Below are 23,179 nucleotides of genomic sequence, written 5' to 3'. Positions count from 1 at the left end.
ATCACCCCTGTGATCACAAAACGCTCCACGGGTTTAGGCTACGTTATCAAAATAAACGAACTTCCATTCCTTAGGTAGACGTCTCAATACCAATTAATCAAATGAGAAGCTAAATAAAACATTTCAATAATGCTAAATTAGGATATCATGAAAGATTGTAGTAAGTAAATAAACATCACGCCACGCAACGTTTAGGGTAACGGGGTATGCATAAAACTGTTAGGAACTTCCTAAGTAACGACCGAATTGAATATGAATTTAGAAAAACCTCGTCCAGATTGAGAAGTTTCGCGATACTTTACAAATTGTTCGCAATGTTATTATGGTTTCGGAGAAACATGAATAAATTTAGAACGCGGAGGGCGCACCGGAAAGCGGTGCGCATGTTTTATTGTATCCGTGTTTAATAAAAAGGAAAGTTTACAATGAAACGTCATAGAATATTTATGGCAAAATGCACATTTGGAATACTGAGTTGCACTGGTGAACTGGTGTGTCAAGTTACATGCTAATTTATCTTTAAAGTATGTGCATTTAATACTAGCTTTTGCCCGCGGCTTCGCTCGCGTTAAATTTGGGTTAACTACATTTACTTTCTGCGATCCTTTTTTCGTGTTTTGATGGATTTTTCGGAGGATTACATGGAAATACAAATACAGACAGACGTTGTTTTAGACAGATGGTGCATGGAATTCAAAAATCAACATTACATACGTACCTACCTAATTAATCATAATTCGTACCAACTTTGAATTTTAGAAAACGTTAAAGTACTGCGCGTTTCTTTTGCCCGCGACTTTATACACGGTATAGGATTATATCCCGAGAAATTGTAAGTTCCCGCGGGAAATGAATTACTGTTATTATCTATTTTGATATTCTTAATTGTCGATGACAGACACATTGTAGCTTTCTATTATTGAAAGAATTTTGAAAATATCGCCCGAAATTGAATTCACTTATTTTTATTCTACAGAAATTTAACATTAAAAAAAAGTTTATGTTAATCAGGGATAAGCTTTCTATTGCTAAAATAATTATTTAAATCAGCTCACTAGTTTCAGAGATTACCCCCAACAAACAAACAAAGAAACAAACATAGTTATATATAGATATTATCCTATTTCATGGGATTTTCTTAAAATCTTTCCCTAGTTCACCTCTGTATTACTTTAGGTCCATCTGTGTTACATTTCAAGTCTCTTGCACCAGTAGTTTTGGCTATGCGTTGTCTGTCAGTCAGCCAGTCATGGTACTGTTCAGATAGGGTTAGGTATATAATTATAAATAAATCGTGTTACTTACGTAATAAGTTGATTGGTTTGGCGTAGGTATTTAATGTTTATTTTGATTTTTCAGAGCATATTTAAGTTAAGTTTGTTTTTGAAACCTTTATTTTCATATTTTTAGCTATATATGTATATTTTAATCTAAAAAGTGATGTGTACATCAAAACTGAACGTACATAATTCATTGAATCAGGCTTTACTTTGCATAGGTCTATATCAATGACCCAAAACAATTAGTTTGCTTACCTGCGATCTTATGATGCATTTACTCGTATGAAAGAGAAGAGTAATTGTTTGTAATGTGGTGGTGGTGATAGATGGTTTTGTGTGATTGGTGTGTTCATACAGTGTGGAGGCGGAGGAACTGCATGAACACACATTTCATGCATAAAAGTAGCTATCATAAAGGTCGTGGGTGAGTAAAGTAATTGTGTCAGTTCGTTGAACGTACATGTATCATCAGCAGTCGATCCTGGCTGCAGCATCAGGTGGTGTATATCATATAAACGCATTGTCATTGAAATTTAACAATTGTGTGAAGTCTTTTGTGTGTGCTATCAACTTTTGAGGAGTTCCCTTCTATGACCCTGACCCTGACCCTGATCCTAGACAGGTTGAGCAGGATGTCACTGCTTAATTATTGTATTGTTACCAGATTTACATCTGTTTGCCAAATCTCCAGTCCCTAGTTTTATTAGTTCAGCTTGTTCGTTTTCTGATTCAGTTGGAATGCCTATAAAATCCTCATTATTCGTCTTATCCCGTGGGATTTTCGGAAAATCTTTGGAATATTTTGTTATCTGTTAGTATTATCTACCTGCATGCCAAATTTGAAGTCTATAATATTTATAATTACGAAGTTAGAGCCACTGAAGCGAAAATATAAGTCCCATGTATTCCCTATTACTGACAATTGTTTTTAGCTGTTAGTATTACCTACTTGCATGCTAAATTTGAAGTCTCTAATAATTATAGTTACGGAAATAGGGTCATTAATTGAAAAAAAAAATACTAATCCCATTTATTCCCTATCCCGTGGGAATTTAGAAAAATCCTGAAAACGGTTTTTAGCAGTTATCTTAAAAATCCTTACTTAGTGCACTTCTATGATCCTTTATTCACTTACTTACATGTGTGCCAAATTCAGGTCTGTAAAATCCGTAGTTTAAGCTACGCCTTGTCTGTCAGTCAGTCAGCCAGTCACGGTATTTCGTAGCACGGTATACTGTTTTATAGATATGGATAAATTTTGTTACCTACGTAGGTAATGAGTTGATTGGTTTGGCGTAGGTACTAATGTGTCCTAACCGTTAAGGAGTTATACCTTCCAGCATCAGCTCACCTGAATAACCAGAACGAAAATAACTAAGGTCTATACCTGCATATTATATGATATTAAAAGAAACTTCCTCTAACTCCTAATCGTTGAGGAGTTTTACCTTCCATCATCAGCCCATCAACATGATTTTTCCCGTTGCCGTGGGAATTTCCAAAAATCCTTTCTTAGAATATAATAGAATAGAAGACATTTATTCACATTCACAAAGACACACAAATACAACAAAACTAAAAAACCTCCTCCTGGCGCTGCGTATGCAATGGCGGCCGTGACCAGCTGACCGGCCGTGTTTGTTTACCGCGTGAAAAATCTCGGCGTCATAACAAAATGATCTTTGAACCGAACCGAAAATAATGATTAGAAGTGCAAAAGAAGCTTTTGAACATCAGCTCCATTCTTTTTATGTGAATGAAACGGATTCTGTGCACAATGTGACAAAACTATGGACGTCTGCCCGTATTTTGGAGGTTAGTATTTTGTTGTAGATCGATTAGAGCAACGCATTCGTCGATATTCTTAGCTCTATACCGGGCACATCGTGATATGCCGAAAAGAAGAAAAATTTAGGTACGACGAGCCAAGCAAGGAGTGGTTAGTATTAATTGTGATTACGACGCACGAGTCGAGCGAGCGAAGCGAGCGTGCCGCCGCAGCGGCCGGCGAAGTGCCAGAACCGATATGGCGGCGTTTCACGATAAGCCTAGGAATTTCATGATCTGCCTAAACTGGCCAAATCATGAAATGGCGGCGTTTCATGATATGCCTAGGAATGTCATGATCTGCCTAAACGTCACTAGGCAAATCGTTAAACGGTGAGTTTTGAACGATATGGCGGATGTCCCTTAGCCAATTCATGAAATGGCGGGATTTCATGATATGCCTAGGAATTTCGTGATCTGTCGGATTTTACGACCGCCGGCCGCCGACATACATACCCGATCTTTACAATATCATAGTTACTCAGTCAGTGAATACATAACGTTTAACAGTATAGTTTTGAAATTAAAACGTGAGGAAAATATTTAATTTTCCATAACAAGGGTTAAACAAAGTACTTACGTTGAAGTTTTTTTTTATTAAACTAAGCAGGTACCTTAACAGTGTAATAATGGGCGAAACAAATGAAACAATAACAAATGCACTTTAAAATTCTAGCTTGTTAAAATCACTGTTACAAGAAATCTAAAATAATATTTTAGAGTTGAAATGTAACATTAACAAAAGCAAAGTTAGCGGGCGGTAGCCGAAGGCTGTTTAAGCTAACCGCTTTAGTGTACTCAACGATTCTGCAAACTCAATTAGCATTAGGAAGGTAGTAGCAGAATGGTGCTTTACGAGAAACGGCGTAGCATAACCGCACGCCCGACACGCCGAAATCTGGGCGACACAAATAATCTGGCCTCGGTACGAGGTAATAGAAAATAAAGTGCCTAGATAAAAATTATCTGTTTTATTGCAGGTTTGAGAATATTTTTTGGCTCGTATTTGATTTTTAAAAGTTGTACGAGATATAATAATATGTATGTATTGTATCAACGTACCTATGCGGTAGCGCATATTGTAGCAATTATTATACAAAATTTTGTTGCTTTATTGTAAAATCTATGCATTTTCAATGGGGCTGCATCAAAACGGTGTAACTCACGATTATAATAATTAAATAGATTGAATTTAAATAAAATTTGTTTCTAAAATGAAATCCATACTGAGAAGACACAAGAATTTTGAGCCCAACAGTAAAACGTTTATTTTATTTTAGTATATTCAAGTACGCAAACAAATATCTGCGAGGCTGCAAATATTGTAAGCAGCTTACAATATGAATGTCTAATTAATCATAACAATGCCAAAATGGAACTGGAAACGAAAACTCAATGATACTTATAGAACAATACATTCCTGTTTTCTACTAACAAGAACTCAATTAAATAAGAAGATATCGAGAATCTTTTAAAAAAAGTAACAAGACTTCTGCAATGGTAGAAAGGTAAACTACTTGTACATTTTTCAACCAACTTCGCAAGACTGACTATGACCCTATACCACAAAAATTACAATTACGTACCCTGATTCTAAAACCATTTTGAGGGATAGGGTTTTTGAATACTTTTGTCCTATTCTGATCGAAAAATACTTTAGTAAGGATTACGAAATTATAGCCAAAAATATGTTTGACCTTTCTAAGAGACTTTTTTTTACCTTATTTAAAAGTGTGTAAATCCTAGGTTTGTCTATGGTATCTGTCACGCTGATATTGATTGATGTCAGTCAGTAATCACTGTTAAATGCGAATTATTTTTCTGACAATCGACATCAAATCGAATCCTTTCCTTTTCCCTTTTCCGCGCGTAGTTTTCACATAAATGTATGATCCTTTATGCAATAATAGCACGTCAACAAAACAACTACCGGAAAGATAATTGTTCGCATTAGATCAGATTTGCAACACAGCAAACAACAGTGTGAAACAGCAGTGCGTGCACTGTTATGTTTCGGCGTGGAGAGTAAGACAACCGGTGAAATTACTGGCACTTGACTCTAGGTTGGCAACGCATCTACAATCCCCCTGGTTTTGCATGTGTCTATGGGCGGTGTTAATCTCTTAACATCAGGGGACCCACTTGCTCGATTGCATCTCGTTTGCCATCCAGTCGAATTAAAAAAAAAAAGATTTGCGATAACAATGGCGTCGAGCAATAAATTTATACTCATACTCATACTCTTTTATTGGTAATATCATTATTACATGTCATTTTGTTAAATTATTCTAATATATATTCTAAGAACTAATTAATTAAATAATTTTCAGTAAATAATAGCCGTTGGCTGAAATTTAAGGAACTCATCAAAAGTGTAGAATGTGTGCTCGACAAGCCAGTTTTTCAGTCGTTTTTTTAAAATGTCTAACGACGGAGCCGAAGTAATTGTCTCGGGCAACTTGTTGTACACCGTCGGGCCTACAACATGAGTCATTATAGTATATTAAATATTGTAAAGTTTACGCACAGTATTGTTGTGAAGACCATTTCGACGTAAGTAAATAAAAAACCGGCCAAGAGCGTGTCGGACACGCCCGAAATAGGGTTCCGTAGCCATTACGAAAAAATTAAGTAACATTTTTTTAAGGATTTCGTATTTTATACGGAATCTTCCAAGTTTAGGTATATTTTAGTAGTAGGTAGTATATTAGGCTGCTATTTAAGAGTAAAACTACTAATAATTCTCAAGCAAACTTAGTTGTTATAGTTTTCCTTGTAAGTTTGATATACTTACTACCATCCTGTTTTTTTCAAATTTTTCTACCCACCGGTTTAGATTTTAGATGGGTTTGCACTTTTGCACTTTAAAGTTGAATATATCGCAAAAAAATCAATGAATCGAAAAATCGTCTTAGCAAACCCCTAATGGTTTTGAAAGACCTATCCAACGATACCCCACGCTATAGGATAGGATGAGAAAAAAAAACACCCCCACTTTACGTCTATGGGAAGTACCTACCTACCCTAAAAAAAATTTTTTAGTTTTTTATTGTACCATTTTGTCGGGATAGTTTACATATATATCCGTGCAAAATTACATATTTCTAGCATTGATAGTCCTTGAGCAAAGCCGCAGACGGACGGACAGACAGACAGACAGACAGACATGGCGAAACTATAAAGGTTCTGTTTTTGCCATTTTGGCTTCGGAACCCTAAAAAAGGCCTGGTGAAAATGGCTCGCAGTGCAGTATATGAATCAGCTTTGATATAATTATCCTTAATTATTTACTTAAAATGAATTTTCTCAAATAAAGGTTAAATTACAATGTTTATAATATCCAATTGAATGTGACACTGACATGACAGTTAGTATCTTTTGACAACTAGCTAGTTTTTAAAATATATTGTACAGTCAAGTGCAAAGATATCGACACGGCCAAAGTTAGAAAAATATGTTACCTTAGTGTTAAGTGCATAAAGTCGTGTAGGTATGCATATTTTTGTAAGATTAGCCGTGTCGATATATTTGCACTTGACTGTACTTTGCCCTTCACCACAGAATAACTAGTAGTACTACCGTCCTTCACTTGGTTTCAGCCGCCATAATGTAATCTACGAGACGTCGTATCTGATATTTTTAAATATTAAATTAAAAATAACTAAGCCATTACATATACCTAGATATAAAAAGAATATATTTATATATACATATAACAATACATTATATAAGATAAAAAAGTGAAGAATGCCAATTGTAGCGCTTGTAACCTTTCTGTATACATTTGTTTTGGCCAAGAAATTGAATACAAGCTCAAAACAATCGTTGAGAACAATAGGTCCTAGAGTAAATCTACCTAGTTTATCCGCTGCGGGCAATTTACATCAAGAAATACGATTTACAAGCAGCATTTACAGGTAGGAGACAATAAATACTGGTAGATGAACCAACTGTTTCGTTAGATATGCTGCCCCTGGTTTATCGAGGCTCCGGCCACCCGCTTCCTGCCACTTAAATATGAGAAATGATACGGGGAACACAATTGTACACGAAATTGATGTTGTACAATCGAATTTACAATGTAATAGGTTAATTTCGTATAACTTTGATTGGTGTTGTTAGACAATTTACGTAATATGCCGTTTAAATTTGGAATTGAAACGTTAAGCATTTTTTAAACAAGCAATTCTTGTGCATTACTATGTATATTTATTTAATTCGAGCGTTCTGAAAACGGCTTTAACGATTTTATTGAAAGTTTGCTTGATGTGGGGGTTTTCAGGAGTGATAAATCGATCTACCTTGTTCTGTCTGGGATAACGTGTATTTTCGAGTTAAAGCCTGAGTATTTGTAATAAAATTTCCTCTGTTCTGAGCTTAAAACGTTAATTTTTATTTAGAAACTTACCTTAGGTACTAATTAACTTAACAAACTTCCACTTAAAAAAAATACTTCCTCTGTTCCGAGGAAAACTTTAAAATTTATTTTTTATTTAGAAAGTTACTAATTAAACTTTACCCAGCTTCTACTTTAAAAAAATTCAAATTGCGATGATTACAAAGTAAACAAATCATGCTAAAATCAATTGACAATAGTACCCAATTTTTTAAGTGAGTGTGATTTAATTCAGTAAAGAAATACCTTTTTGCATCTTGTAGCAACTCAAAATTCAAAATATCTTTATTCAATTTAGTCTATAGTTAATTGAATTTATTTAATACATTGAAGAGAAAAGAATACATAACAATTAAAATAAAACTAACCTAAACTACCTCAAAATTTAATTTTGATTGAACTTAAAGATTTTTAGTGACAAATTTACTGGAGCAAATGTTACCGCGCTAAAAATGTATTAAATACATTATGAAATTCCAAATTATAATGTCTGAAACGATTCAAAGATCTATCGCACCTAGTTAGGTGCGAAAATCCTAACTTCTTACTCCCCCGTAAAACTTCTAGTTTGTATAATAACTTCAGCCACAAGAACAAAATAGAGCATTACAAAAATAGTGAAAGAATCGAGCTGAGAGCATTCATTTGCAAAGCGCCAAACTTTGACAAGTTAGGTTGCATTTAAATGCTGAGCGAAGTCGCAGTGGCCGCCGCCCTCGGTGAAATTTGCATTTTTCAGTCTTTTGTGTCTCAAAGTTGAACCCCACTGCACTTCTGGCGCACGCCTATATGTAATTAACTTTAACTAATCTTCTTGCCTTTACACCGAAAACAATTCGCAGAATGCTTGAAGGTACCTTTTTAGCGAGATATGTTTTTTTTTTGTTGTCATATTCTTGATAAAAAATCCAATCCATCCATTTTTATTTAAAAATATCTATCATATTTTTATACTTCTATCTTTCACCAATAAATAGACATTAATTCGGTGTTAAAGGAATATTATTCATCAAGTTCCTTTTCCTGTTTCGTACGTCCTAAAAAATTGCAAACCATTTTTCGATCGCTTTCTGGTATCCGATTGAGCTAAAATTTGGAACTTGTGTAAATCCGGTGACAATACAACAATTCTGGCAGTCCGGCTAGGATCGTCTACGCAGGACGGAACTCCTCAATAGTTAATGGCATCGACTTGAAATTTAAAAAAATGTTTTTTGGATAACATTGCTAGTACAGTTAGCAAAAAAGCATGCCTTAAAAATGGACTCTTTAAAAAAAATAGTTTTACGTTTTACTGTAATGAAGGAGAATTTTTAATTAATACTTGTTTTGTTTAAATATACATCACCGTCTCAAGGATCAATGAATATTAATTTTGTAACGTCTGAGCCTCTTTATTATTTTAGTAGGCATTACAATCTAGTCTGGAATACTTAATGTTTTTTCATATTTGATTCAAAGGATCAAACTTAAATAATACCCGAGGCAAAAAGTCATGAAAGAATCGTAATGCCTTCATAAAATATATTGAAAAGGTAATCGCTTCCTTTGGGGAGAATAACAGATTCTTTGCTCCCGCGATGAAAATGACCTGAATTAAGTTTTAACATTCAATCGTCGGGTGTTTACCCTCGAGAGCGATCGCTATCTGCCGGCGCCTGCCCGTGTTCCGTTTCTGTTTTTATCAACAAAATTATAATAATAAATATATATTTAACACCTCCAAATAAAGGGACAAGATGACTTCTGTAGGGACGTGAGTTTGATTGATAATGAGAGTTTTGGTAACTTTATGTACCTTGTTAGGGTTCCGTATGTATTTTAAGAGGAAAAAACGGACCCTTAAAGACTCGTGTGTCTGTTTGTCCGACTATCACTGGACTGGGTTTTTTGAATCTTAATAGGAGTCTGCCATGAATTTTACTGTTTTTTTTTAACTATTCAATGAACAGTATTTTTTTCTTGCAAGTTGTTGAAAATATGGTAAACAAAGAAAATGTAAACAAACATGCAGCTCAGCCACCTATATTGTCGCCCTTAAAGAATCCGCTCAGAAATGTAAAAGATTTTCTAAAACGTTGTCATTAAGTCAGACCGGATAAAATAGTGGATCGTACAACGAACCACTTAGAGCTATTTCCCGGGATTGCGTGATAGCAGCACTTAATCTACAAGCTCGGTTTAATTTGAACTATTTTGAGGCTCAGGGTGGAATTTAAATATCTCCAGATAAGAAGCTCACGCGAAACGCCACAGCCGCGGCTACAATGGCGCCTAAATCACGCTCTTAACAAATTAATGCGCTTCAGATATTCTCACTGCAATTCTTACCTCTGGAGCTCTGTTAGAATGCTAGTAATGGCTCTTAAGCATTTTTCAGAGCAATACAATACAGGTTAACCCCCGACGCAAAAGAGGGGTGTTATAAGTTTGACTCCAGTGTCCGTCTGTCTGTCTGTCTGTATGTGGTATCGTAGCTCTAAAACTAATGAACTGACTTCAATGAGGTTCCTTTGACGTGAAAGCGAGTATGCTTGCGGGAGTTCTTGGCTATATTTAAATAAAATCAGTTTAGCCATTTTTGATAGCTGTGCAATATCGAACTTCCAAATGACAATGTCTGGGATTTTTCAACTTTTTTAAGTTGGTTAGGTTATTTATTTGATTTCGCTACTTGTAAGGCTGGCTACATACTAGCAGCCCTAATGGTGCTGTGTCTGTGTAAAAGCGGTGGTAATGACTTAAAATCATGTGGATCACATACTCGTTGGTCGGTTTTAGTATAAAAATAACACCTTATAAATAAAGCCTAAGAACAGGTTCAAAAATGCAAAAATATAACATGTACTTACTTAAAAAGATAGAGCTACAATTTTGCTTAATTTCGTACATAATAATATATAGAATTCACGCATTTAAGCACAGATCGTTACCTAAATCTTTATAATTTCCAGCCTGCCCTTTTAAGGCAAAAGGTTGTATCTAAAAAAACACTTTTGTGTTTTTATAATAGGTATCTGTTGCAGAATATCTTAAGCTACACAAATGTATAAATAACTAAGTTTTTTTTAGATACCGCCTTTCTACCTTAAAAGGGCATTGTTGCAAGTTAAATAATGCTTTGTTCGAACATTAAAAAAAAAACATCCAGGACACCATGGTTTCGCCGGAAGACCAGCGCTGACTCCATCCGAGGAGTTGGCATTTATGCTGAGGCGGGACCATTTTGGGCACAAAAAATAGTTTCACATTGTAACTTACTTACCCTTTCTTTTTTTATTTTCTGTTTGATATTTTTGTGTCTCGAATAAAAAAAAACTTTTCATTTTATTCACACCGGAACTCCCAAAACGACCGGCGATCGCATAAAGTTCTGATGTTTATTTAGCTATTCAAATTTTTGCTCCAATAGAATGGTCCCGCGCGCAGGGCTCACAAAGCAAAGTGCAGAGATTAGACACAGACCCCATCAATTACTGGTAATCCACGGCACGTGCGTACCGTTTCACAAACCTATTGGGATAATTGGAGTTTTCGCTGAGCACACACGCAAACACTATGACTGACTGTATTGTGCGGTGATAATTGAGTATGCCTAAAGATATATGCTTAGAAATCGCTCGCACTTCTATAATATTAAAAGTACCTAATTTTCACGGTAACTATAAGAAAAACTGACTAAAAATTACCCATTGATTAACGTTATTACCTATTTTAATTTTTTATAGGCAAAATATATTTTACTTTCCTAATTCAATTCCGAATTCCTAGAAAATTCCTTTGTTCTCTTATTGCTAAGCTATATTAATTTTATTACTATAAAGAAATTCTACAAAGAACGTTACTTTAAAAAAAAACCTAAGCTTTGAAGTAGCAGTCTTCGTAAAACTTGATGTTCAACATCGAAATACACTGATGTTTTTGTATCTCCAATTCCTATAGCTTTCATCAGTGGGGTAACTCGGCGTGTATGCTGTATGCATCTTACTGCTAAGTACAATTCTCCTCTCACAATGAGAGGGTTTGGGGTGTAGTTCCCTCGCGGCCCTAGTGCAGATTGGAAACTCCACACACACCATGGAATTGCTTAGCGGATGTGTTAAGGGAGTCGCGTATCCCGCCAATGATTTATTTTATCGTAAAGCGCATGGTTCAAAATAACTTCACACATGAAATTCGAGGAGCGCGTTTTTGTTTTCTCCTCGATTCTCTACTGAGAGGCCAAAGGTACAGTCAAGGTTATAAATATATGAACGGTACCAAGATTTCAAAAATATCTATACAACTTTATATAATAATAAGCTTTAATAGATATTAATGCCCTCGACTGTACCACTACTACCGCATAGTATACACGTTATCCTAACGTAACGTAACGGGAAGCGTTTCAAACGCAGTTTATTATGTGTTACGAAAAATACTAGTTCATACTAAACCCAATTACCTTGCTACTCCACACTACCACACACACCACAAGTTTTTTATACCTATACTGCATATAACTAACCAGTAACTGACCCTCTATCTTATCTGATGAAAATTGCAGGTCCAAGATGTATTTCTCTGGTGGTGGTTGTTTTCAGTTCATGGGGATATTCGTCGCTTTTCGTAAGAGACAAAATGCAGCGGTTCAAACGCTGAGCCTTATCTACCCAACATGTTTCGTGTTATTTTAATGGTAGCAATGAAGCACCTACCAGTGCAGTAATAATGTAAGTGATAATTTAATATGTACATCGTTAAATCCCTTGCGCCTGTCCGGTAGGCAATCTTGTGAAATATTCAATCAACCTTGTTGAGCAACTAAACAGAATAATCAATTACCTCCTCCGTGTATAAAATTTGATAAAGTACCCATAAAGTGGGAGCTAGTATACCTCTTAATAAATTACTTGTTCATAGTGTTCATAGTCAACAGCGCTATTGATAAAAATACAGAGAAACGAAAGACCTATATATTTTGTTTTTCAGTTTAAGCGTTAAAAAAATGTAAATTTCTGTTGCAACAAAATATAACCAAATGATAGGTGGTCACCATTTTTTTTATGTAAGAAAGAGCAAATAGGCATGCGGGTCACCTGATGGGAAGCAATCACCACCGCCCATAGACACCCACAACACGAGGAGGTATCACAGGTGCGTTGCCGGCCCTTTGACAGATTTAATAGACTCGTTTCTTAAAGATCCCTAAGCTGTACCACCCCGGGAATGGAGTCTCGGGGAGCTGGTTCCATAGTTATTATAGTTGGTATTTGTTTCCCGTAATATTCATTTCAATAATTTCATTTTTCATAATCGTGTAAGCCATAAGTATCACATGCCATAATGTCTTTGCCATCCATATAAAAGGTGAGTATTGACACTATATACTGATAAATCCCATACGTCAAACAAGCCTTTGAATTAGGTAAATTTTACCCACATAGGTTAGGTTAGGATACAAAATTCAGATCCATTGTCAAGAAGACATCAATATCTAAGGCGTATTATAAAGTTAATGATTACATCATGGACAGGGATATTTGTAAATAATTCCGATCCGCATTAGCGATCCCTTCAAATAGCGAACCTACCAACCTACCAACCTACTCAGAGTAAAATATTAAAATTATTATTATTGTATCCATTCATTCCAAATAATCAAGTAAAATTATATACATTGACTGCAACAATCCTATTAATTAAGGATTAGTAGTTAATTAATGAAATGTACGTGTATTTTTTTATTGAAATAAACAGCTTTTAATTTTTTTTTTTTTTACTATGTTAAAAATAAAGTTGTGTTAAATACTTGTGATGTATAGATATCATTTAATAATATTGTAAATCTGTTTTAAAAAAATATACCTCGTTGAGGTTCTTGGCGGAATCATCTCAACAGAGGTTTTTCCGAACCGGTGGTAGATTTTTTTTGACGTTCATAAGTGCTTGTTATAGCCTAAATTGAATAGTTATTTTGCCTTTGACTTTGACATTTGATTTGTGCGAGCGAGCGAAGCGAGCGAGCAAGACGGTTCGGAGCAGAAGCGACTCGGATAGGTTATGTACTGGCTTAGGTGGGAGCGAAGCGTTAGTCTTCGATGTTTGGTATTTTTTATAGCAGCCCGGATAATAAGGATAATAGATAGATTAGTAATAGAAAAAAGCAATTTTAATCAATCATAATCAAAATAAACACTATTTAGTATGCCTTTGAATATTCTATTGAATAATATTATTGCACTTAATAATATGGAAAACAATACGTATTGCATGCGTATCATTATGGCATCAAATTTTCGGGAAAATAAGAATATATCAAATGATTTTTTAGTAAACGAAACATTTGGGCAAATGAAGTTTCGGGCATATAAACTTCGGGAAAATTAAATTATAGCGTATAACTTTCGGGCAAACAATAGATAACCGATAGAGGCAGATATATGAACTTTCTACTTTAATAATGTGATTATGCTCCGAAGTTCACTAACGACTTATACACCTACGTAAAACATAAAACGTATTAATTACAATAAGTACTGGGGGTTTGGGAACAAAACACAGTGAAATGTTAATGGGCTGAAGTTACCTCCACACCTGCGGTTTCACGGAGTCAACTGCTAGCGTTACAGTTAAAGAGGGTAAATGAGGTTGTCTATGGCGCCCTCTCGCGAACTCCCGGCGAACAAAACGACAAAGAGAGGTACAGCAACATTTACAGAGAAAATGCCCTTAGGGCAGAAAGTAGTCCGGCCCTCCACCCTTTGTTTTCTTACCGAGCCCTCCGCAGCGCGGCTCGGCGCACAGACTTACTAAACCTTCATAAATTCATAATTCTAATAAGTAACATAAAGAAAAGGTTGTAACTTTGCTGAGCTATTTTGGTTAAATTACAGAATTCTGTACCCACTTTAATTTTAAGCAAGACACAATATGCCAGCAAACCACAATATGCCAGCAAGCTGATTTGTATGTATGTAAACTCTTTATTATACAAAATAAGTAACAAACACAATCGACAGACATTGAGATATATGTACAAACTTATCCTCATCCTTATCTTATCGTTTCTTTTTCTTTTAAGTCAACCCTTGAGTAGATCTAGATTTTCTCGTAGCTGTTGTAAATATTTATGCAAAAATTGGCTCATCATTGTTCCGAAGTAAATGAATCATTAGATTTCTGTTTCACGTGGGTGGCTAAAAGCGTTTTATGGGTACGTATACTCACTTAAGTGTACAATTGAATACGCAAGGTTAAAAGGTTTCCCAGCGACGAGCCGCTCGCACCGCGGCAGACGCTGGCACGTATATCTCCCGCACCGCAGGAATTTCTAAATCTTCATAAGATAATGGATCGCTCCGAAAGAAAAGGACCTCTCCGGCTGGGAACTTTGTTGAATTCCTGACTCGTAATTAATAAAATTACTTTTTGGGAGCTTTCTTCGACTTCAAAGAATTTTAGCATAAAAGAAAAAAAGTTAAGTAGATGAATTATTTTTGAATTATAAAGGGAATAATTTCAGATGTTTATATACTTAGGAGTTGTTCAGAAGAAATTTTCTTTGTCTCCTGGCGGGTTCGTAACTCATGCTGTTGTTGGAATCCCGTGTCTTTGTAACTCAGGTAGGTACATTATCATAATATTGAAAGAGAGATTTCAGTCAAGAAACTTTCAATATCTTTTCTGGAATTATTATTTGCTCGAAGAAATGGTAGTCGATGAGCTGCTGGCCGCGATTGCAATGAATTCGCATTCAATGTAACGTCAAGAAGGTATTTACACTCCAATTGAATTCTACAAGAGAATTAATGTGATTTTTGCAAAAGCACTTGTAGAACTCTCACATAGGTACTTAGGTAAAAGAAAAGGAGTAAAAATTAAATGAGTACGCTACTTTCTGGGCAGGACAATACTTTTTATGTTCCTTTTTCATTTGTTTGTAGGTACTGTTTTTAACCCCCGACGCAAAAAGAGGGGTGTTATAAGTTTGACCGCTATGTGTGTGACGTCTGTCTATGGCACCGTAGCTCTTAAACGGGTGGACCGATTTGAATGCGATTTTTAGGGTTCCGGAGCCAAAATGGCAAAAACGGAACCCTTATAGTTTCGCCATGTCTGTCTGTCTATCTGTCTGTCCGTGCGTCCGCGGCTTTGCTCGGGGAATATCAATGCTAGAAAGCTATAATTTTGCACGGATATATAATAATATGTCAGCTATGCAAACAAAATAGTACAACCAAAAAATCTGAAAAAAAAATTTTTAGGGTACCTCCCATAGACGTAAAGTGGGGGTGATTTCTTTTTTCTCATCCAACCCTATAGTCACAAAATACAGATACTTCAGAAGTCAATCTCCATACAAGTGCGCTCGAGCAACGCACACATAGACACTGCTCATGGGCACAGTATCTCGGGCCGGTTGGGACCAGTGCGAGCGCGAGTGCCATCCGCTTGAGACACGCGTCTGTGAACTTTTTTGTGCAATAATGGAGCAACAAAAAATAAGGTATTATAACTGTTCAGTGGACGGTTGATTAAATTAAATAATCGTGAATTTCGCCAATAACGAAATCGTCGCAATATATTTTATGTAACAAATTTATAATATAACAATGACATTAAACTTAAAATATTTTAGTATTAATTTATATTTCCATTCTTCCCGTTTCAATCTCAACAATAATCAAACAACTAGATAAGAGTGCCACTAAAACGATCGTTTTTTGGTGCATAAGCCATAGTTGACAACCTTAGAGCGACTACCGAGCGTAGGTATGAAAAGTGAAGTACATACAGGAGATTGACTTCTGAACTATCTGTATTTTGTGCTATAGTGTCGGGTATCGTTGGATAGGGCTTTTTCGATTCAGTGATATGTTTGCGAAATATTCAACTTTAAAGTGCAAATTTTCATGAAAATCGAACTCCCCACCCCTCTAAAATCTAAACCGGTGGGTGGAAAGATTTGAAAAAATTCAGGATGGTAGTAAGTATATCAAACTTTCAAAGAAAACTATAACGGCTAAGTTTGCTTAAGAATTATTAGTAGTTTAAGAGTAAATAGCAGCCTAAGGTATAAAATATACCTAAACTTGGAAGATTCCGTATAAAATACGAAATACTTGGAAAAATATTACTTAATTTTTTCGTAATGGCTACGGAACCCTATTTTGGGCGTGAACGACACGCTCTTGGCCGGTTTTTTCTTATTTCAAATCAGGTTTTCTAGCGATGGTTCTTAGACATGTTTCATCAAAATCGGTTTAGGCGTTTTTAAGAAATTGAACTTTGAAGTGACAAGTCAGGGGTTTTAAAACTTTTTGTTGGTTAAGCTAGGTTATATGTGGGAGTAATAATAATATACAAATGAGATAGTATTAATTATAAGAAAAATTGTGAAAGTTTAAATATTACTTATATCTCTGTAAATATAGAAAATAGGGAGAGACTTTTCTCATGAACTTTAAAAAAAAAACCTCTAATAGATACTGCCTATAGTGAAACTTTAAATTTGACGTTACAGTCTTGCTTGCGACTGGCTTATTTAAATATGCAAGCAATCACAAATGTTGCACAAGTTTCAAAGTTGTCAAACGGAGCTCACGATTCTAGCACCAACTAGCCCGTTACAAATACCCTTATTCTAAAGCCTAGTTTAGACCTATGAGAACTTTGAACTCGTTTGCTTGGTCTCTCAATGAAAAACAACTTGCACGATTTTCCTTACCTACCTAAAAGCGTTATAAGCTGACCAGTCAATCCAGTCACCTCAAAGTCAGTTCGTGTCTTGATCTGGCATTTAACGGCAAACGATTGTATTAGTTCGGGTTATCACAGGCACTATCGCGATTGCCGCCCGCATGTCGCGTCGCGAGCACGCGGGTGCAACGCCACTGAACTACACAGCAGATACAGTTAACAGTGCCAGCAACATTTATTAAATAACTGAAAACCTCAGACAACCCAAAAATATTTTATCATTTTAAGTGTTGATTAAGTACATTTGTTTTCGACTACCTACCACCATTATTTCAAAAAATATTCATGTGTTTTGTAAGTCAGTAATTCCACTTGATTTCTAACTCTACACTCATTATTTGTATTTGTCAGAGTGTTTTCAGATTATCCGATCCGATAATCGGTATTGGACGCCGATACGATATCGGGGCAAGTAAAATGTATGAAATTTGATTCGATATCGGATCGAATAATCTGAAAAACAGGTACATATTTCATACATTGTACTTGCCCTGAAAACGCTCTCAGTTGCGCTTCGACGTTTTTAGAACAAAATCAAACTGGCAGCAAAACGGCCAGTATTAAGTCGTATGAAACATCGCTAAAACGATAAATTGGCGCATGTCGCATTCGTAACTTTTCAACTGGGTACAATAAAAAGGGAATTTAAAAACACAAAGACAACCTGATTTATAGGGGTGCGTCCCAAGTTATATAAAAACGTTAGATATAATTTCATATTATAAACGTTCATTATGTAACGTTAAATATAACGTTCGATTAGTTTTTATTTAACTTGGGACGCATCATATATACTAATCATTAGTATAACAGTTGTTTTATATACTTTCATAAGAAATAACATGTTTATGGGCTAAATTCATATATATATATATATATATATATATAAATATAATGACCCGGATAACTCACGTCTTGAATCGAGATTTTTCTTGTTTCGGATTAGCCCGAAACATGTCGAGCTAAACTCGATTTAAGACGTGAGTTATCCGGGTCATTATATTTAATATGAGTGAGTCTCACGGTAGTTTCATATATATATATATATATATATATGAATTTAACCCATAAACATGTTATTTCTTATATATATATATATATATATATATATATATATATATATATATATATATATATATATATATATATATATCATAAATAATATATACCGCTTACTCGTATAATACGTAATAACTTCTTATATAATATTAATATGATATAATACGTTTCGTGTGCTCTGCCTACTCCATTTGGGAATACAGGCGTGATGTTTATGTATGTATGATATAATATCAAGTGATATACTTTGTTTCTAAAATACTTGGTGAATTTTGAAATTTTAAAACCAGAAATTTAGGTGATTTAATTAATTTAATTAATTACATCATCCCTTTAATTTTTGATTGCAAAGTTTTACATCAAAATTTGTGCGAGCGAGCGAAGCGAGCGAGCAAGACGGTTCGGAGCAGAAGCGACTTGGATAGTTTAGGTTCAGAAGGCTAAGGCCGTCTTAGCCTTCGATGTTAGGTTTTTTTTATAGCAGCGAGGAAACCGTAAGTTTTTTTTATTTATATTTTTGAGCGTTATGTTTCCGTTGTAAGATTAAATGAATTTTATATGTTTTGGTTGTTAGAGATTGCGAATATTATATAATTTGATCGTTATACTCAAGGTATTTATGTCCATAGCTCATTATTATAAAATGTTTTTTTTTTTTCATTATACGTTATGAGCATTATAGCAAACGTATGTTATATTTAAAAAATATAGAAATTGAAGTTATAAGTACGTAATTAATGTTTTGTTTTTATATATTCTATTACTTACTATGAGTACTAGCTTTTACCCGCGGCGAAGCTCGCGTTAAATTTGAGGTAGCATAAATTTAAATTCTACTAATCTTTTTTCGTGTTTTCATTGTTTCGGAAGATTACCTACATGGAAATACAGACAGACGTTTCAGACAGATGGTGCAAATTTTCGAATTAAAAAATCCACCTACATAATCATAATTCATACCAACTTTGAACTCCTGTTTCACATATTGAGGGATAGAATTTCGAAAAACGTTAAAGTGACCACGTGTTGCTTTTGACCGCAACTTCGTACACGATAGTTATTAGAAAGCTGCACTGTTTTTAATTTTTTTTATCTTTCATGTTATTTCAGTCTTTCATTAAGTCATGTGTAGGTATCATCAAAACTGAACGTACATGACTGTAAAATTACGTAAGTATCAGAGCTATCGACTTATGAGGAGTTCCTTCATGAGCAGACGACCTTGGCTTAAGCCATAGCATCAGGTGGTGTCTATCATATAAAGGAATTGTCATTGAAAGAAATTGAATAATCTTGCAAAGTTTCTTGTGTGTGCCATTAACTTTTGTGGAGTTCGTTCCTGCGTAGATGATCCTGGCCGGACTACCTGGATGTCACTGCCAGGTTATTGTATTGATACCAGATTTACATAAGTATGCCAAATCTACAGGTAATCTAGGTGTATTAGTTTAGCTTGTTCATTATATGATTCAGTTAATTTATAAAATCCCCTTTAAACGTTTTATCCCGTGGGATTTTTGGAAAATCATGATGACCTGTTACCTACCTGCGTGCCGTTACGCTGCATGTTGAGGTCACATATTTATAATTACGGAGTTAAGGTCGCTTTGACTCGTAAATATAAATCCCATTTATTCCCTATCCCGTGGGAATTTCGAAAAATCCCTTTTTAGTGTACCTACCTCTATGACTCTAGAAATATATATTTCAAATATCAAGTCTCTAAATCAGCTAGTTGGCTAGTATAAAATAGTACGCTTTATTCCTTATCCCGTGGGAATTTCGGTAAATTCAAAAAAATGTTTTTAGCTGTTAGTATTAGCTAATTGCATGCCAGCTTTGAAGTTTCTAAATATTAGTTACGGAAATAGGGTCATCCGAAAGTGAAAAAATAAATCCCATTTATTCCCTATCCCGTGGGAATTTCGAAAAATCCTCAAAATATTTTTTAGCTGGTAATATTATCTACTTGCATGCCAAATTTGAAGTCTCTTTTAATAATAGTTACTGAATTAAAGCCATTTTAAAGTGAAAATGTAAACCCCATTTATTACTTATCCCGAGGGAATTTTTAAAAACCCCTTCTTAGTGTATCTCTACTTTATGTCACTTAAGGTATATGTATGCCAAATTTCAAGCCTTTAGCTTCAGTGGTTTGGGCTGTGCGTTGATATATCAGTCAGTCAGTCAGTCAGGACTGTGAATTTTATGTATATAGATAATCGATTCTACTCTCGATCAATTATTAAATTGCACAGCAAATTATTTTCTGGTTTTCAGTTATTTAATCATTACCTTGTATTTTCAAAATGAAATTAAACTACCTAATTGACTGATTCAGGCAGGTCTCAATGAACTACAGAATTTGAACGTTGTGGTTACGGAGAAACAAAGTAAAATGCATTAATAATTACACTTCTAAAGTTGAATATTTCGCAAATGAAGCACTATATCGAAAAATCGTCTGCGCAACCCCGTAATGATTTTAAAAGACCTATCCAACGATATCCCACCACACTATAAGGTTAGATGAGAAAGAAAATCACCCTCACTTTACGTCTACAGGACCCCCTGAAAGTTTTTTCCTATTACAGCTTTCTAGCGCTAATACTCTCTGAGAGAAGCCGCAGACAAACAGACAGATGTAGCGAAACTAAACGCGCTTCAAAATGATTAATTTAATTGCATACCTGCTGTTATTTTGTTAAACATAGATCTGCCATTGACTACAATACGTAGTAGTTTAATTTGCAAAGCCACATAAAGCTCCGTTTGATGAGGGTAGACGCGCTTTCAGATTAGATAGTGAGTTTAATGTCTGCGCATTGCATACATTACTCTATATAAATCTCAGCCAAGTTGAACAAAAGAATGCTCGAAAATAACTTTATTTTACTTTTACTCGAAAAAACTGAAGTACCTACGAGTACTTAGTACAAAAATATTTAATGATCATCCAATGGTTGATTTGGTTATATTTTTCTATATCTCATAAATATTTGTAAGTACCAATGTAAATCGAATACAATATAGACAATGCGATTTGCGAGGTTTTCTGATAAATTGCTTTTTACCGATGCCGAATTTGAATGCGAATAATTTATTTTGACGCCATCAAAATTGAAACAGATTTCTAACAATTTGAAACCAATTATTTTATTTTTAATTACAGTAACAGTAGGTACATATAAAACTGTTACTGAAGTAATCACATGTTTTTATTTATTTACTAGCCACCAACCACGTCTGATTACACTATCACACATGTTTGGGGTTATAGTGTATTTATACAGAATAATGAGCGAAAATATAAGAGACACAGACAGTACATTACTACACACAGTACATCGACACTAGACAGGCATTTCTTATGTTTTCACATTTGAATTCTACAAATTCATAACACACTCGCATAAACTACGTGTTGGTAGGTACTAGCGCGAGCTTTTAGCTTAACAAATGAATCCATTAACCACTTCCATTTGCAGGCGCAATGCTCCGCGAACCGACGCTCACGGCCACAACAATGACGATTTTACTAAATAATCAATCAATCAACCAAACCGAATTCCGCCTTAACTCATATTTATGACTGACTTCCGAAGCGTAGACGTGACTCAATGCTGACAATTATGTTGGTAAGCCTGACACATTTCACGACACACCTGAATCGTGAATTTTGTTTATATTTTTAAATCATCCGAGTCATTTTATTTTGACTTTTCAGTACTGAAATGCATGTGTTTTCTGTATCTCTTACTATTTCTGGTTTACAATAAAGAGTCATTGTATTGTAACCAAATGTAACGAAATAGTTTATTTTGCTTTGGAAATGGTAAAATTGGTGTTATAAATAGTGCCTAACCAAATAGTAGATAATAATTTAATAAGTTTGTTATCTATCTAATATTTTTTTTTACACCAATAAATGTATTATTTAAGTGACAATTAATTTAAAAAACAAAACAATAAAAACGAGCATAAATTTAAAACGAGCAATTCTTGTATATTTATCTGAATCTCGGAAACGGCTCCAACGAACGGTTTTCGGGGATGATAAATCGATTAACTTGGTATTATTTCTGGAAAAACGCTTATTATCGAGTGTTTTATTGGTGGTAGGACCTTGTGCATAGTCCGCCCGGATTGCTACCACCATCTTGCTCGCTAATCCTGCCGTGAAGCAGTAGTGCTTGCACTGTTGTGTTTCGGCGTGGAGAGTAAGACAGCCCTCTAGGTTGGCAACGCATCTGCAATACCTCTGGTGTTGCTGATGTTTATGGGCGGTGGTGATCTCTTACCATCAGGAGACCCACATGCTCGTTTGCCATCCAGTCGAATAAAAAAAAAAAAAAAAGTTTTAACCCGAGCAAAGCTCGGTCGCCTAAGTACTTTATTTTGAAATTAAGATAAAAAACTACATTTGAAGACATTCACGGCATTTATTTAAAGATAAATTTTGGAAGATAGCCGCGTTAGTACCGTTTTTGCCACCTTAAATAATGAGGGTTTTCACAGAGGCGAAATATCGCTAGATGGCGTTAGTATCGTAAGGTCCGTTTGACGTTTGCTTGCGATTGGCTCATTTAGTTATTTAACCAATCACGAGCATACGTCAAACGGACCTCACGATACTAACGCCATCTAGCGATATTTTGTCGCACTTTGTCACACCAGCTTTGTCGCACTGTACAATTATTAAGGCTTATAATGTTTATTAGCCAAGATGTTTTTAACAGAAACTATTAAACAAAAAAGCAAAAGCAAATCAAAAAAAAATTAGCAAAAGAAATAATTGTTTTAGTTAAAAAAAAAAAAACTAAAAAACGCTTTAATAGTAAGCCAAATAGTAAAACCTGCTTGATTACTTCATCAT

General features: G+C 34.9%; 1 protein-coding gene across 2 annotated transcripts in view; it reads right to left on the bottom strand.

Annotated features, from left to right (window-relative positions):
- Positions 1-23,179, bottom strand: part of Ten-a (Teneurin-a transmembrane protein) — a 486,497-nt gene that overhangs the window by 311,662 nt on the left and 151,656 nt on the right. The window lies entirely within an intron of this gene.

The sequence above is a fragment of the Choristoneura fumiferana genome, chromosome 2 (genome assembly GCF_025370935.1).
Source record: "Choristoneura fumiferana chromosome 2, NRCan_CFum_1, whole genome shotgun sequence".
NCBI lineage: Eukaryota > Metazoa > Arthropoda > Insecta > Lepidoptera > Tortricidae > Choristoneura > Choristoneura fumiferana.
Note: the sequence above shows the minus strand (reverse complement) of the source record. Positions and strands in the feature narration are given on the sequence as shown.